This window comes from Hordeum vulgare, chromosome 3H (genome assembly GCF_904849725.1).
Source record: "Hordeum vulgare subsp. vulgare chromosome 3H, MorexV3_pseudomolecules_assembly, whole genome shotgun sequence".
Classification (NCBI taxonomy): Eukaryota; Viridiplantae; Streptophyta; class Magnoliopsida; order Poales; family Poaceae; genus Hordeum; species Hordeum vulgare.
In genome coordinates this window covers 361,610,600-361,629,627 of record NC_058520.1, presented here as the reverse complement: position 1 = coordinate 361,629,627, position 19,028 = coordinate 361,610,600, and positions in this window count along the sequence as shown.

The window sequence follows — 19,028 nt, the reverse complement described above, 5'->3', positions numbered from 1 at the left end:
ATAATCTTTTCCTCCTAACTGACATATCCTTTTCCTCTCCTTCTTCTTCTTCTCCTCCTCCTTCTCCTCCTCCTCCTCATCCTCCTCATCCTTCTTATCCTTATCCTCCTCTTTCTTCTCCTCTTTCATCTTCTCCTTAGCTTATTTTCCCCAACAATGACATAATTAGGTAATTTAGCTCCAAAATGACCTAATTAGCTAGTTTAGCTCCAAGAAGACATACTTAGCTAATTTATCTCCAAAATGACATAATTAGCTAATTTATCTCTAAAAAGACATACTTAGCTAATTTAGCTCCATGAAGAGGAGAAGAGGAGAAGAAAGAGGAAAAATGAAAAGAAGGAAGAAGAAGAAGAGAATAAAAAAGAAGAAGGAGAAGAAGAAGGAGAAGGAGGAGGACTCCTTCTCCTCCTTCTCCTTCTTCTCCTCCTTGTTCTTCTCCTCCTCCTCCTCCTCCTTCTCCTTCCTATTCTTCTCCTTCTTCTTAACCTTCTTTTTCTCTTCTTCTTTTCTTCTTTTCTTCTTCTTCTCCTCCTCCTCCTCCTCCTCTTTCTTATTCTTCTCCTTTTTATTCTCCTTCTTCTTCTCTTCTTTCTTCTCCTCTTTCATCTTCTACTTAGCTTATTTTCCCAACAAAAACATAATTAGCTAATTTAGCTCCAAAATGACATAATGAGGTAATTTCACTCCAAAATTACATAATTAGCTTAGTTAGGTAAAAAAACATCACAAGAGCCTTGGTTAGCTCATAACTTAGCGTATCTTCCTCCTAAATGATATAATAAGATTTTCCTCCTAAATGCCATATCCTTTTCCTCTCCTTCTTCTTCTCTTCCTTCTCCTCCTCCTCCTCCTTCTTATTATCCTTCTCCTCCTCTTTCTTCTCCTCTTTCATCTTCTCTTTAGCTTATTTTCCCCAACGATGACATAATTAGCTAATTTAGCTCCAACAATGAGATAATTAACTAGTTTAACTCCAAGAAGACATGAATAGATAATTTATCTCCAAAATGACATAATTAGCTAATTTATCTCCAAAAAGACATACTTAGCTAATTTAGCTCCAAGAAGAGGAGAAGAGGAGAAGAAGAAAGAGAAAAAATGAAAAGAAGGAAGAAGAAGAAGAGAAGAAGAGAAGTTCTTCTCCTTCTTCTTCTTCTTCTTCTTCTTCTTCTTCTTCTTCTCTTCTTCTCTTCTTATTCTTCTTCTTCTTCCGCTTCTTCTCCTCCTCCTCCTTCTTTTCCTTCTCCTCCTCCTCCTCCTCCCCCCCTTCTTCTCCTTTTCTTCTCCTTTTTCTTCTCTTCTTTCTTCTCCTCTTTCATCTTCTACTTAGCTTATTTTCCCCCAACAAATACGTAATTAGCTAATTTAGCTCCAAAATGACATAATTAGCTACTTTAGCTCCAAAATGACATAATTAGCTACTTCAGCTCCAAAATGACATAATTAGCTTAGTTAGGTAAAAAAAACATCACAAGAACCTTGGTTAGCTCATAACTTAGCGTATCTTCCTCCTAAATGACATAATAAGCTCAAAATGGCATAAGAACCTTGGTGAGCTCATAAATATTATATACTTAGCTTGTTTTCCTCGAAAATGACATAATTAGCTTAGTTATGTCAAAAAAGGCATTCGAACCTTCGTTAGCTCAAAAAGGTCATATACTTAGCTTATTTTCCTCCAAAATGACATAATAAGCTCAAAAATGTCATATATTGTTGTTCTTCTTCTTCTAGCTTTCTTATTCCCATTTTGCAGATTAGATGTACTACATGGAAGCTGGCATTGATGGAGTGCTTTAGTTTTTTCTTTCATTTGAGTTGATGATAATGTGGAACTATATGTATATGCATATATGGATGAACAGTGTAAAACATTGTATGTTGGTTCTTTCGATATATGGGTTGTGATTGATGAACAAACTACATTGACGAACTTTATATGTATATTATATATGTGTTGTGAACTATATATGTGTGTTGTGAAATATATATATATATATATGTGTGTGTTGTGAAATATATATATATATATATATATATATATATATTATATATATATATGTGTGTGTGTGTGTGTGCTGTGAAATAACATATCAGTGACAATATAGGCTCTTTGCCGTCAGCCAGCTGATGGCAAAGGCCTTTGCCATCAGGTAGCCGATGGGAAAGAGGCCACGTGGCAGCCAGCTGTGCAACCTGGGGAACATGGCCCATATGGTTACTTTCCGGTCTGCTGCCTTTGAAGGTAGACGATAAAGAGAATGAAGCACACGACAAAGAGTCCGGGAGAGGCCGACGACAAAGAATCTGGGAGAGGCAGACGGCGAACACTTGCAAAAAATGAGACGACAAGGAGCCTGAGAGAGGCAGACAACAAAGAGCCTGAGAGAGGGAGATGACAAAGAGGCTGAGAGAGGCAGACGGCAAATACTCTCTTAGCCACCTAATGGAGTAGTTGCATGTTGACTTCCGTGTACATGTCTTTGCCGTCTGCTTTGACAGGTGGCCGACGACAAACATCTTTGTCGTCCTCTTTGTGGTAGCACATGGCAAAGAAGGTACTTTGCCATTGAAAGTTGTCGCAGAAATTTTGCCGACAGGAAGTTGACAGCAAAGGCCTTTGCCGTCCGTGGAACACCCCTTTGCCATATCTTATGGCAGGCGGCAAAGAGTCTGATTCCTATAGTGAAAGTGACTCACATTGCCGCAGTTGTAGCATCTCCGTACACGTTGTTTGTTCTTGGACCCACTTGAGTTGTTCTTGGAGAAGTTGGGTCTTGACTTTCTTTTGTTTCCCCAAAACTGCCTTGAAGCAAGAGCCATGTGCTCATGATAAGCGTATTTAGTGTCTTAGGGGAAGCCATCTTGTTCCTCGCCTTCTTCATCAACAATGGCCTTGGTCTTGAAGGCAAGGTTGGGTGATGCAGTGTTTGACCGAACACGACCAAGGGCATTGTCGGCGGTCTTGTTCATAATATCTGTAGCAATGAACTCATCCTACATTTTGCGTGAGGTGAAGGAGTGGAAATCTGGTCTTTGCCGAATGACGGAAGACATGGCTTTGTTGAAAGGCGTGATGGCCTTGAGAAACTTGCGCTTGATCCACGTGGCATCCGTATCTTTGCTCCCATGGTCTTGGAGAGCAACAGCGAGGGCAGTCACCCTTCGGTAGAGATCACAGGGGTCCTCATCTTCTAGCATCACAAACTCATCGGCCTGATCAACGACCACTTCAAAGTTAGACTCTTGAATGCTTGAGCTCCCCTTGTACAACACCATGATGTGCTCCCAACAATCCTTTGCACGAGTGAAGGGGCGCAGGTGTGGGAGATCTTCTGGTGGAACTGCGGATTGAAGGATGAACAATGCGGAGTGATTGTATTGGTTGTCCGCCTCTTCTCTTGGAGTAAGGTTTCTTGGATCATGAGGATAATAGCCTTGCTCAATGATTCTCCAAAGATTTGTTGAGCTGTGATTCAAATGAGACTTGATGGAAAATATCCCAATTAGTGAAATCACCTTTAACAAGTTTTGGAGGAGGTCCTAGGTTATTAATATGCGCTGTAGGAACCGTTCCTCCATAGACCGGGGGAGGGGGAACCGAGGCAAAAGTCCTTGTCCCATTATTGTCATGACGGGAGGAAGTTTGAGTACCTTTAGCCTCTTCATTGTAGGAATTGGCCTCCGACACCGATGATGTGGGTTTAGCCACAAGCAATGGGTCGGGAGAATTCCTCACCCCCTCAAGTAATTCTTTAAGCATGGATTTGACTTCAGTCGTCACACACGTCTTGAGTGAAGCCATGTCCTCATTCAAATCATCACGTGTGACCGAAACCACCTCTAGGCCTCGGACCCTTCGGGCCGAACCTCACCATCGTCAACCATACTCTTTGGGCGGTGAAACCCTTAATAAAGAGACGCGGCTCTCATACGAATTGAAATGATCGATATCGTTGACTAGAGGGGGGGGGTGAATAGGCAACTACCCATTTTTAGCTTGTCTTAACAAATTAGGGTTAGCAACAAAAGGTTCTCTATATGAACAACTAGGTGAGAAACCTATATGATGGTAACTACAAGGATAACAAGTGCAAGCAAAGAATGCACCAGAAAAATAACAAGTACAAAGTAAAGGTAAGAGATAACCGCAAGTGAACCGGTGGAGACAATGATGTGTTACCGAAGTTCCTTCCCTTTGAAAGGAAGTACGCCTCCGTTGGAGCGGCGTGGAGGCATAATGCTCCCGAAGAAGCCACTAGCGACACCGTATTCTCCTCACGTCCTCACACAATGCGAGATGCCGTGATCCCACTATTGGTGCCCTTGAAGGCGGCGATCGTACATTTACAAACAAGGTTAGGGCTATCTCCAGACAAAGCTTGGAGGCTCCCAACAAGACCACGAAGCTTCACCACAATGGAATGTGGCTCTGAGGTGACCTCAACCGTCTAGGGTGCTAAAATACCCAAGAGTAACAAGATCCGCAAGGGATTAGTGGGGGGAATCAAATATCTCTTGGTGGAAGTGTAGATCAAGGCCCTCTCAAGCAATCCCTAGAAAATCAACAAGTTTGATTGGCTACGGAGAGATATTGGGCAAGAATAAGCTTATGGAGCAACAATGGAGCTTGGAGAGGTAAGAGGTAAGCTTCTCGAGGAAGAAGACACCTATATACAGTGGGGGGGGGGGGGTAAAATCCAACCTTTACCCACCCACCACAATAATAGCCAAGCAGTACTACCACTCCTAAGAGTGGTACTACCGCTTTGAATCTCACCAACCATGGTTGTAATAAAATACTACCTTTCCTACTACTGTGGGGGGGGGGGCAGTATGCAAAAAAGTTCGTCGGAGAGATAGTAAAAAAAGTACCGCTCATGGAGCGCTGGTAAAAAATTACTACCGCTCATAGAGCAGTACTACCGTTGTGCCAGCATTACTACCGCTGGCCCTTTTGCATAAGCATCAAAGATAGGGATGGATCTCCATTGTAGGAAGGGAAGGTGGTGCACTAAATGTGTACGTGATGATTCCACCCAAACCTTTACGACACGGACCCACTCTTAATAGTACCGCTTTCCTACGACTCAAATCCACCAAAGAGAAACGTAGAAAGCAACCATCTTCGAGAGTTTCCGAGGGGCATCGAATCGTCTTGTGCCTAGATATAAATTATCTGAAACGCTCAATGCACACGATTAGTCCACACATGCATTGTCATCAATCACTAAAACCACTTAGAGAGAAATATGCCCTAACATCACTTCTAACTATTTTTTTGCATAACTAGTTTTTGCACTGCTCATCGAGGATTTTTGCATAACTAATTTTTGCAATAGAGATGGAAGCAATGTTTGCAAAAATAAAGTAACACACTTCCAAATGTACATATCTTTGTTTCCTTTCGTAGCATGTTTGTTACTTTTGTGCACAGTCATAAGCGGAATGGTCTAGATAGAATGCTCAATGATTCTACTATTGAATCAAGCAAATTGAGTTGAAGAAATTGAGCAGTTTGTAATAATTTTGCGAAGAGTATTCCCTTTCTCATGGGGGCGCCTGAGCACTAGGGTGCATGGCACCGGCGAGGGGAGAGGATGGGGGCACCTGAGCGCGGCATGGGAAGAGGAGGTGTGCCGGAGCATAGCCCGACGGGAGGCAGACGGAGCTATGGGAGGAGAGGGAGGAGCGGTGGCGGAGCTCACCTTGGGAAGCAGAGGAGGTCTGGGGCGCAGCAGCTACTCGTCGGCGGGCAGCGGGAGGAGGCGCAGGCGGCCGACGAAGGTGGCGGCCACGACGAGGACGGCTTCGGGGGCGGCAACGACTCCAGCAGCCTGGTGGCGTCGGGGGCACGGGCGGCGTCGGCGTTGGGATCGAAGGGAGAGAGGGGGAGAGATCAAAATTTCCAAACTGCCACTTATATAGCCCCACCTTTAGTCTTGGTTGGTGGCTTCAACCGGTACTAAAGGTCCCTTTATAGTCCCAGTTCCAGCCACCAACCAGTACTAAAGGTCATTTTTGGCAGCTGAGAGGGCGGGAAGCAAATGGCTTCAGTCCCGGTTGGTGGCTCCAACCAGGACTAAAGGTCCCCCTTTAGTCCCGGTTGGAGCCACCAACCGGGACTATAGCCATATTCCTGGCGCATCCAAAAGTTTAGTCTCACCTCGCTAGTTGAGAGGGGCTCAGAGTGGTATATAACCGATGCTGCCGCCACCCACACGAGCTCCTCTCAACTCCAGGTAGTACATGCCTATTAGTCGCCCAATTGGGCCTGCTTCCACTGCGGGCCTGCATCCTGGCCCATTTCTAGGGTTTCTAATCGTATGCAGGCCGTCGTGGCAAGTAGGTGGGCCTTTTTTCATGAGGGTGAAATGATAGTCCAGTTTGTACATGAAGTGTATCCTGTTTTTGCTGTAACCCTTCCAATTTTTTAGCACATGCCATGTGGGTGAAATGATGATACCATGCCAAGTTTCAGCCTTTTTCGAGTTGATTTGTAGCGCTTTTCAATTTCACGGTCATTTAGCTCAAAAAATCATTTAATGCTTGGAAAATAACAAATGAGGTGAGAAAGGGTTGAAAATTTATGAGGTGGCTTTGAACGATGCATATTGAGGGCACAAAAAGTCTGGAGTTGAAATAAGATTAAAAAAGAAATGGTTCTCTAAGATATGAGTATTCGTTGAGAACCGTGATACTTCAAAACAGATAGTCCAGTTTGTACACGAAGTGCATCCTGTTTTTGTCGTAACCTTTCCAACTTTTTAGCACATGCCATGTGGGTGAAATGATGATACCATGCCAAGTTTCAACCTTTTTCGCGCTGATTTGTAGCGTTTTTCAATTTCAGGGTCATTTAGCTCAAAAAAATCATTTAATGCGTGGAAAATAGCAAATGAGGTGAGAAAGAGTTGAAAATTTATGAGGTGGCTTTGAATGATGCATATTGAGGGCACAATTAAAAAAATGAAATTGCTTTGTAAGAGATGAGTATTCGTCCAGAACCCTGATACTTCAAAAGAGATAGTCCAGTTTGTACACGAAGTGCATCCTGTTTTTGCCGTAACCCTTCCAACTTTTTAGCACATGCCATGTGGGTGAAATGATGATACCATGTCAAGTTTCAGCCTTTTCGGAGTTGATTTGTAGCGCTTTTCAATTTCAGGGTCATTTAGCTAAAAAATTATTTAATGCATGAAAAATAGCAAATGAGGTGATAATCAGTGGAAAATTTATGAGGTGGCTTTGAATGATGCATATTGTGGGCACAAAAAGTCTGGAGTTGAAATAAGATTAAAAAATGAAATGGCTTTGTAAGAGACGAGTACTCGTCACGAACGCTGATACTTCGAAAGGGATAGTCCAGTTTATACACGAAGTGCATTGTGTTTTTTTCATAACCCATCCAACATTTTATATGAAAGAGATACGTAATGTTTCTTCGCATTTCAAATGCCATAACACACACATATATAGCCGGAAACTCACTAAGAAGAAAGTGATGACAGTCAAAGCCGGTCACATCCGAGACTGGGATGTAGGGGTATAAAACTTTTTCTTCGCGTGTGTTCCTTTGCGCCGTAACAATGGAAAATCTTCATCATTTGACATGATGCTTGGATAAATCTTCACTGTGAAGGGAGGAATTTCGTTAAACTTTTCATAATCTTCTGACATGTCTGTCTTGTCCTCCACTCCCACGATGTTTCTTTTCCCCGAAAGAACTATGTGTCGCTTTGGCTCATTGTATGATGTATTTGCTTCCTTACCTTTTCTTTTTCTCGGCTTGGTAGACATGTCCTTCACATAGAAAACCTGCACCACATCATTGGCTAGGACGAATGGTTCATCTGTGTACCCAAGATTGTTGAGATTCACTGTTGTCATTCCGTACCGTGGGTCTTCCGTTAACCCGCCTCCTTTCAGATTGACCCACTTGCACCGAAACAAAGGGACCTTCAAACTGTTTCCATATTCAAGTTCCCATATCTCCTCTATGTAACCATAATATGTGTCCTTTGGCCTATTGTTGGTGTTTGCTGCATCAAAGCGGACACCGCTGTTTTGGTTGGTGCTCTTTCTATCTTGGGGGATCATGTAAAATGTATTCCCATTTATCTCGTACCCTTTGAAAGTTGATATAGCCGAAGATGGTGACTTGGCCAGCAAGTACATCTCATCGCCAACTTCAGGGTCATGCATGAGACGTGTTTGCAACCAACCGCTGAAAGACGCCATGTGTGTATGTTTGATCCAGGGATCAAACTGCTCCGGGTTCTTGGAGCGTACAATATCCATATGTTCGTTGATATACGAAGCCACCAAGGTGGAATTTTGTAGAACTATGTAGTGTGCTTGCGCCCAAGAATGCTCGTACGTACATATTACTGAATCCTTTCCTAGCGTGCCTTTTCCACCCAGTCTGCCCTCATGCCGCGATTCAGGAAGACCAATCGACTTAATATCAGGAATAAAGTCAACCCAAAACTGGATGACCTCCTTTGTTTCATGGCCCTTCGAGATGCTTCCTTCTGGCTTAGCACGGTTGTTTACATATTTATTTAAGAGTCCCATGAACCTCTTGAAGGGGAATATATTGTGTAGAAATACAGGGCCCAGAATGGCAATCTATTCGACTAGGTGAACTAGCAAGTTCGTCCTGATATTGAAGAAGGATGGTGGGAACACCAACTCGAAACTGACAAGATATTGCACCAAATCATTGTGTAACCTTGGTAGGATTTCTGGATGGATTACCTTCGGAGAGATTGCATTGAGGAATGCACATAACTTCACAATGGCTGATCGGACGTTTTCCAATGGAAGCCCCCTCAATGCAACCGGAAGCAATTGCGTCATAATCACGTGGCAGTCATGAGACTTTAGGTTCTGGAATTTTTTATCTGCCATATTTAGTATTCCCTTTATATTCGACGAGTAGCCAGACGGGACCCTCATACTGCACATACATTCAAATAATATTTCCTTCTCTTCTTTGGTAAGAGCATGCTACTTCTTGAGCTTGTTTGGTTTTCCCCTTGAAGAGGAAAGGGTGATGCAGGAAAGTAGAAATAAGTATTTCCCTCAGTTTGAGAACCAAGGTATCAATCCAGTAGGAGTATCAAGATGAGGCACCAATGAACCTGCGCAAAATCAAACAAACTTGCACCCAACGCGATAAAGGGGTTGTCAATCCCTTCACGATTATTTGCAAGGTGAGATCTGAAGGTGATAAAAGGTGAAAAGAAATAAAAGTGCAGCAAAGTATTTTTGGTGTTTTTGTAGATCTGAGTATATGATGTGTAAAATAGACCCGGGGGCCATAGTGTTCACTAGAGGCTTCTCTCATGATAGCAAGTATTACGGTGGGTGAACGAATTACTCTCGAGCAATTGATAGAATCGCGCAAAGTCATGACGATATCTAAGGCAATGATCATACATATAGGCATCACGTCTGAGACAAGTAGACCGATACTTTCTGCATCTACTACTATTACTCCACACATCGACCGCTATCCAGCATGCATCTAGTGTATTAAGTTCATAACAAACGGACTAACTCCTTAAGCAAGATGACATGATGTAGAGGGATAAATTCATGCAATATGATATAAACCCCATCTTTTTACCCTTGATGGCAACAACATGATGCGTGCCTCGCTACCCCTTCTGTCACTAGGTGAGGACACCGCACGGTATGAAACCAAAACCAAGCACTTCTCCCATTGCAAGAATTATAGATCAAATTGGCCAAACGAAACTCATAACTCTAAGAGAATTACAAGGATACGAAATCATGCATATAAGAAATCAAAGGAGACTCAAATAATATTCATAGATAATCTGATCATAAATCCACATTTCATCGGATCTCGACAAACACACCGCAAAAGAAGGTTACATCGGATAGATCTCCATGAAGATCATGGGGAACTTTGTGTTGAAGATCCAAGAGAGAGAAGAAGCCATCTAGCTACTAGCTATGGACCCGAAGGTCTGTGGTGAACTACTCACGCCTCATCGGAGAGGCAATGGTGTTGATGAAGAAGCCCTCCGTGTCCGAATCCCCCTCCGGCAGGGCACCAGAACGGTCCCCAGATGGGATCTTGTGGAGACAGAAGCTTGCGGCGACGGAAAAATATTTTCATGGCCCTCTTCTTTGGTTTCGGGATTTTAGAGAATTTACAGGCCAAAGAGGTAGGGCAGAGGAGGCATAGGGGGCCCATGAGCCTACTAGGCGCGCCCCCCCTAGGGCGCGCCTAGGGGGCTCGTGAACTCCCCGGAGACCTCCTGCCTTGGTTCTCAAGTCCCCTGCGTATCTTCTGTTATGGAAAAAAATCATCCCGCAGGTTTTATTCCGTTTGGACTCCATTTAATATTCTTTTCTGAAAAGGTCAAAAACAAGGAAAAAACAGAAACTGACAGTAGGCACTGAGTTAATAGGTTAGTCCCAAAAATGATATAAAATGGCATGTAAATGCATATAAGACATCCCAAGTTGATAATATAATAGCATGGAACCATAAAAAATTATAGATACGTTGGAGACGTATCAAGCATCCCCAAGCTTAACTCCTTCTCGTCCTCGAGTGAGGAAGTGATAAAGACCGAATTTTTGATGTGGAATGCTACCTAACATATTTGTTCTCTGTAACTTCTTTATTGTGGCATGAATGTTTAGATCCGTAAGATTCAAAACAATAGTTTAATATTGACATGAAAACAATAGTACTTCAAGCATACTAGCATAGAAATCATGAACTTTTGAAATAACAAGGCCAAAGAAAGTTATCCCTACAAAATCACATAGTCTGGCTATTGTCCATCATCACCACACAACAAATTTAAATCATGCACAACCCTGGTATTGGCCAAGTAATTGTTTTCGCACTCTTACTTTCTCAAACATTTTTAACTCTCACGCAATACATGACGTGAGCCATGGATATAGCACTATAGGTGGAATAGAGTGTGGTGGAGGTTGTGAGGCAAAAAGGAGGAGATGGTCACATCGATAGATATCAATGTGAATGAGTAGGGATTTCCATGCAACGGATGCACTAGAGCTATAAGTGTGTGAAAGCTCAAAAAGAAAACTAGTGGGTGTGCACCCAACTTGCTTGCTCACGAAGACCTAGGGCAATTTTGAGGAAGCCCATCATTGGAATATAGAAGCCAAGTTATATAATGAAAATTCCCACTAGTATATGAAAGTGACCAAACAAGAGACTCACTATCATGAAGAACATGGTGCTATTTTGAAGCACAAGTGTGGAAAAAGATAGTAGCATTGTCCCTTCTCTATTTTTCTTTCATCATTTTTTTTAATTGGGCTCTTTGACATCTTCCCCTTTTTTTCATTTTTTTGGTGGGCATCTTTGGCCTCCTTTTTTTTATTTCCTCACATGGGACAAGGCTCTAATAATGATGATCATCACACTTTCATTTACTTACAACTCAATACTTAGAACAATAATGACTCTAGATGAATTGCCTCCGGCAGTGTACTGGGATGAGCAAAGATCTAGCTTAGTGTATAATGTTGAAACATCTCGCTAGCTATCTTACAATCATGCAATGTCTATATGAAAGTGACGGCACATGTCATGAGACGGAACGGTGGAAGTTGCATGGCAATATATCTCGGAATGGCTCAGAAAATGCCATAATAGGTAGGTATGGTGGCTGTTTTGAGGAAGGTATATGCTGGGTTTGTGCACTGGCGAAAGATGCACGGCACTAGAGAGGCTAGCAATGGTGGAAGGTGAGAGTGCATCTATACCATGGACTCACATTAGTCATGAAGAACTCATATACTTATTGTGAAAGTTTTATTAGTAATCGAAACAAAGTGCTAGACGCATACTCCTAGGGGAAGGGTTGGTAGGTGTTAACCATCGAGCGATCCCGACCGCCACACAAAGGATGACAATCAATAAATCAATTATGCTCCGACTTCCTAACATAGCGGTTCACCATACGTGCATGCTACGGGAATCACTAACCTCAACACAAGTATTTCTAGATTCACAACACCCTACTAACATGACTCTAATATTACAATAACTATATCTCAAAACTAATTGTGAGGAATCAAACTTCTCTTACTAATCAATGCACTTGAATATGAAAGTTTTTATTATATCCTCTTTGGATGCCTATCATATTTAGGACTAATTTCATAGCACACGCCAATTACCAAGTTACTTAGAGAGAGCACTCTCAAAATGATATAAGTGAAGATCGAGAGCTTTTATTTCTACAAAATATGACACCGCCATGCTCTAAAAATATTTAACTGAAGCACCAGAGCAAAATTATCTAGCTCAAAAGATATAAGTGAAGGACATGCGAGCTAAATTGCCAAGCTCAAAAGATATAAGTGAAGCTCATTGAGTATTCTAGCAAATTCATGATGAGTGCATGTACCTCTCAAAAAGGTGTGCAGCAAGGATGAATGTGACAAAACAAAACACAAAGACTCCTATAATACACGAAGCTCCAAGCAAAACACATATCATGTGGTGAATAAAAATATAGCTCCAAGTAACGTTACCGATGGATTGAAGATGAAAGAGGGGATGCCTTCCCGGGGCATCCCCAAGCTTAGGCTTTTTGGTGTCCTTGAATTTGGCTTGGGATGGCTTTGGGCATCCCCAAACTTAAGCTCTTTCCACTCTTTGTTCCATTGTCCATAAGAACATCACCCAAAACTTGAAAACTTCACAACACAAAACTTAAACAGAAACTCGTGATATCATTAGCATAAGAAAACAAACCACCAACTTTTAGGTACTGTAGTAAACTTGATTTCCATTTAGATTGATGTTATATTACTGTATTCTCACTTTTCCATGTCTCATACCCCCCGATACTAACCATAGTTTCATCAAAATAAGCAATGAACACAACAAAAACAGAATTTGTCAAAAACAGAACATTCTGTAGTAATCTGTATATTTCGTATACCTCTGGTATCCAAAAAATTCTGAAAAATTATGAAAATTAGGGAAATTTTCATATAAATCAGCAGCAAAAGGAATCAACTCAAAACTCTTTCTGGAAAAGAACTAAAAATAATTTCATGAGCACAAAGTTTCTGTCCTTTTTAGCATGATTAAACAACTATCACCAAAACTAATCATAAAGGTTCTACTTGGCACAAACACTAATTAAAACATAAAAACACAACCATAACAGAATTATGATGGTGTGGACTCAACAAAACAGAAAGTGAAAATAAAAAATAAATTTATTCATTGGGTTGCCTCCCAACAAGCGCTATCGTTTAGCGCCCTTAGCTAGGCTTCATGTTTTCAATGATGCTCACATAAAAAGTAGTAGTTGAGATATGCAAAAGAGCATCATGAATGGCAAAAAAACATGTTTAAGTCTAACCCACTTCCTATGCATAGGGATTTTGTGAGCAAACAATTTATGGGAACAAGAATTAACTAGCATAGGAAGGCAAAACAAGCATAACTTCAAAACGTTGAACACATAGAGAGAGGAAGCTTGATATTATTGCAATATGTAAAAGCATATTGTCCTCTCTCATAGTAATTTTCAGTAATGTCATGAAAGAATCTTACAATATAACTATCACACAAAGAATTCTTTTCATGATCAATTATAGCATAAGGGTCATCACCAAAACTTGGGAAACAAAATATATCATCTTCATCAAGCATAGCATCCCCAAGCTTGTGGTTTTGCATATCATTAGCATCATAGATATTCAGAGAATTCATACTAACAACACGGCAATCATGTTTTTCATTTAAGCAGATATCATGAACCACTTTATAATTTTCTTCTTTCAACACTTCATGAAAATTTTCAGATTCATGGTTTTCAAACAAAACTCCATAGAGATAGTCAAGTGCACTCAACTTACTAGCAAATTGTTCATCATAATTTGGTCTTTTGAATAGATTAGCAAGTGGATGAGGATCCATATCAATAGATTTTTAGCAAGCGAAGATGCAAGCAAATAGAAGGCACATGGCAACACAAGCAAACAGAAAGCAAGCGAAAGAAAAGGCGAACAAAAAAGGAAAATAATTTTGTAAATTTTGTTTCTTTAGAAGTGAGGGAGAGGAAAACGAGAGGCAAAAGGCAAATAATGTAAATGCGAGAGATGAGCTTGCGGTTGTTACTTGGTAGATATGCTTCACTTGAATATTCCCCGGCAACGACGCTAGAAATTCTTCTTGCTACTTCTTGAGCTTGCGTTGGTTTTTCCCTTGAAGAGGAAAGGGTGATGCAGCAAAGTAGAAATAATTATTTCCCTCAGTTTGAGAACCAAGGTATCAATCCAGTAGGAGTCTCAAGATGAGGCACCAATGAACCTGCGCAAAATCAAACAGACTTGCACCCAACGCGATAAAGGGGTTGTCAATCCCTTCACGATTATTTGCAAGGTGATAAAAGGTGAAAATAAATAAAAGTGCAGCAAACTATTTTTAGTGTTTTTGTAGATCTGAGTATATGATGTGTAAAATAGACCTGGGGGCCATAGTGTTCACTAGAAGCTTCTCTCATGATAGCAAGTATTACGGTGGGTGAACGAATTACTCTCGAGCAATTGATAGAATCGCGCAAAGTCATGACGATATCTAAGGCAATGATCATACATATAGGCATCACGTCCGAGACAAGTAGACCGATATTTCTGCATCTACTACTATTACTCCACACATCGACCGCTATCGAGCATGCATCTAGTGTATTAAGTTCATAACAAATGGAGTAATGGCATAAGCAAGATGACATGATGTTGAGGGATAAATTCATGCAATATGATATAAACCCCATCTTTTTACCCTTGATGGCAACAACACGATGCGTGCCTCGCTACCCCTTCTATCACTAGGTGAGGACACCGCACGGTATGAACCCAAAACCAAGCACTTCTCCCATTGCAAGAGTTATAGATCAAGTTGGCCAAACGAAACCCATTACTTGAAGAGAATTACAAGGATACGAAATCATGCATATAAGAAATCAGAGGAGACTCAAATAATATTCATAGATAATCTGATCATAAATCCACAATTCATCGGATCTCGACAAACACACCGCAAAAGAAGGTTACATAGGATAGATATCCATGAAGATCATGGAGACCTTTGTATTGAAGATCCAATAGAGAGAAGAAGCCATCTAGCTACTAGCTATGGACCCGAAGGTCTGTGGTGAACTACTCACGCATCATCGGAGAGGCAATGGTGTTGAAGAAGAAGCCCTCCGAGTCCGAATCCCCCTCCGGCAGGACACCAGAACGGTCCCCAGATGGGATCTTGCGGAGACAGAAGCTTGCGGCAGCGTAAAAGTATTTTCGTGGCTCTCTTCTTTGGTTTCGGGATTTTAGAGAATTTATAAGCGAAAGAGGTAGGGCAGAGGAGGCACAGGGGGCCCACGAGCCTGCTAGGTCTGACCCCCCTAGGGCGCTCCTATGGGGTTCGTGACCTCCTCGGAGACCTCCATCCTTGGTTCTCAAGTCCCCCGCGTATCTTCTGTTATGGAAAAAATCATCCCGCAGGTTTTATTCTGTTTGGACTCCATTTAATATTCTTTTTCTGAAAAAGGTCAAAAAACACGGAAAAAAGAGAAACTGGCACTAGGCACTGAGTTAATAGGTTAGTCCCAAAAATGATATAAAATGGCATGTAAATGCATATAAGACATCCCAAGTTGATAATATAATAGCATGGAACCATAAAAAAGTATAGATACGTTGGAGACGTATCAGAGGATAGCTTCCAGGACCTTCATACTGCTTTGGATGCATGCCGTCTTTTTCGTGCATACGTTGCTGGTCCTCTCGTGCCTCCGGTGTATCTTTTGTCTTCCCATACACGCCCAAGTAGCCTACCAGGTTCACGCAAAGATTCTTCGCCATGTGCATCACATCTATTGCAGAGTGGACCTCTAGGACTTTCCAATAAGGTAGGTCCCAAAATATAGATTTATTCTTCCACATGGGTTCATGTTTGTCAACGCCATTCCGAATCGATTGTCCACCAGGACCCTTTCCAAAAATTACTTTGAAATCCTTGACCATATGAAGTATATGATCACTCGTATGGTGGACCGGCTTCTTCCGATAATCTGCCTCACCTTTGAAATGCTTGCCTTCTTTTCTTAAGAGATGCTTGATTGGAAGAAATCGACGATGTCCTAGGCACACATTCTTCTTACATTTATCCAAGTATATACTTTTGCTATGTTCTAGAAAGTGCGTGCATGCGTGGTATCCCTTATTTGTCTGTCCTGAAAGGTTACTAAGAGCAGGCCAATCATTGATGGTTACAAACAACAATGCTCGTAGGTCAAATTCCTCCTGTTTGTGCTCATCCCACACACGTACACCTTTGATAGCCCACAGCTGTAAAAGTTCTTCAACTAATGGCCTCAGGTACAGATCAATGTGGTTGCCGGGTTGCTTGGGGCCTTCGATGAGAACTGGCATCATAATGAACTTCCGCTTCATGCACAACCTAGGAGGAAGGTTATAGATACATAGAGTCATGGGCTAGGTGCTATGATTGCTGATCTGCTCCCCAAAGGATTAATGCCATCTACACTTAAACCAAACCAACATTTCGTTGGGTCATCTGCGATGTCCGGCCACTCTCTCTCGATTTTCCTCCGCTGCGACCCATTTGCGGGTACTCTCAACTTCCCGTCTTTCTTACGCTCGTCTTTGTGCCATCACATCAACTTGGCATGCTCATTGTTTTGGAACAAACGTTTCAATCGTGGAATTATAGGAGCATACCACATCACCTTGGTAGGAATCCTATTCCTGGGGCGCTGGACCTCAACATCGTCACCAGGGTCATCGCACCCGATCTTATAGCACTCGACACCGCATACCGGGCATGAATTAAAATTCTCGTACTCCTCACCGTGGTACATGATGCAGTCATTAGGGCATGCTTGTATCTTCTGCACCTCTAATCCTAGGGGGCACATAGTCTTCTTTGCTTCGTACGTACTGTCTGGCAATTCGTTGTCCTTTGGAAGCATCTTCTTTAACAATTTCAGCAACTTTTCAAAACCCTTGTCAGATACACCATTCTCTACCTTCCATTGCAGCAATTCCACTGTGGTACCCAGCTTCTTCTTGTCATCTTCGCAATTTGGGTACAACAATTTCTTGTCATCCTCTAACATGCGCTACAACTTGAGCTTCTCCTGTTCACTTGCGGAGTTTCTCTTTGCATCAGCAATGGCCCGACCAAGATCATCAGCGGGCTCATCTTGTGCCTCTACATCAGCTTCTTCCCCCATTGTAGTACCATCGTATTCAGGGGACGATGTATAGCCGTCATCCTCCTCCTATTCTTCATTCTCTTCCATTAGAACCCCTCTTTCTTCGTGCTTGGTCCAACACTTATAGCCGGACATGAAACCGGACGTAAACAGGTGGACGTGAATGACTTTTGACTTAGAGTAAGTTTTATCATTCTTACAGACAGCACATGGACAACACATAAAACCACCCCGCTTGTTTGCCTCAGCCGTACGCAGAAAACCCTCCAAGCCATTAATGAAGTGGGGAGAGTATCGGTCTTTGTACATCCATTGTCGGCTCATCATCATTACACAAGACCAAAAAGACCAAATTAAAACAAGTTCACACATAAGGTTCATACACACTTATTCTCATAAAACAACATACAAGAGTTTCTAGCTAAAGCATTTAAATGCAACAACTAATGTGATCAAGATCGCAACAAAGGTAACAATTGATGCAACAACATAGTGAAACCAAGCCTCTTTATTAAGAGCATAATTCCTAATCCTTCTAATCTTCAAGCGCATTGCATCCGTACTGATCTTGTCATCATCGATGACTTCGGCAACATACAACTCCAATCTCATCTTCTCTTCTTCAATCCTTGTCAATTTTTCTTTAAAATACTCATTTTATTTTTCAACTAAATTTATATTCTCGACAAGAGGGTCGGATGCAATTTCCGCTTCACACACCTCCTAGATAAAAATATCTATGTCAACTTCATGGGCATAATTGTCATATAAACGAGACATGCAACAAATAGTTATAAAATAGAATATACCACATCTGAATCATAAACCGGACGAGGGACGGTGGGGACGGATATCAAGACCATGACACTATGTATAACAAAATCATACACGTAAGAAAACTATATAAATCATACAAAAATAAGATTTTTTTTGGAATCAAAAGGATAAGAACAAGAGGATCACCAAGGTGGAGCCGGCGACGGGATGGTGTGGGTGATCGACGATGGTTAGGATGGAGATGGGAAGGCACTAAGTAAACCACACCTACACATATGCAAACTAAGAAGTTAATTTGAGCCCGAATTGCATATAAATCAAATAAACTCCCAAACTAAAACCCACAAACCACTATACTTATAGAGCATTGCACGAGCCGATCTAGCAATGAGAGATGAAAGGAAAAAGTTGCAAACCTTTGTGAACACTTGGAGAGATGGGGTGCCTCAAATCTTCACAAATCTTGGTGAAAATTGGATGGTGAGCTCTAACAAGGGGAAGAACAAAGGAGAGAGTGGAGAAAACAGAGCAATGAGCTCGGGCTGGATGAAGGGATTTATATAGGAAATTCTTTAGTCCCGGTTTGTATAATGAACCGGGACTAAAGGTCCACATATAGCCCCGGTTTGTGATACAAACCGGGACTAAAGGTGCTAGTGGGGGCCCCAGCCTGAGAGAACACTGCCACCACCCCTTTAGTCCCGGTTTGTGACACAAACCGGGACTATAGGTACAAATCGAACCGGGACTAATGATGCCCGTGCCCACCAATGGCTCCTAACCATTGGAACCGGGACTAATGGTCATATTAGTCCCGGTTCAAAACCAAACCAGGACTAAAGGGTTAAATGAAACACCTATTTTCTACTAGTGAAGCGAGAGAACGGAGATGGGAGGGCCACGAGGCACAAGCCGTCAACCCCGCAGGCCCCGCCCTGTTGGCTTGTGGGCCCCTCGCGTGGC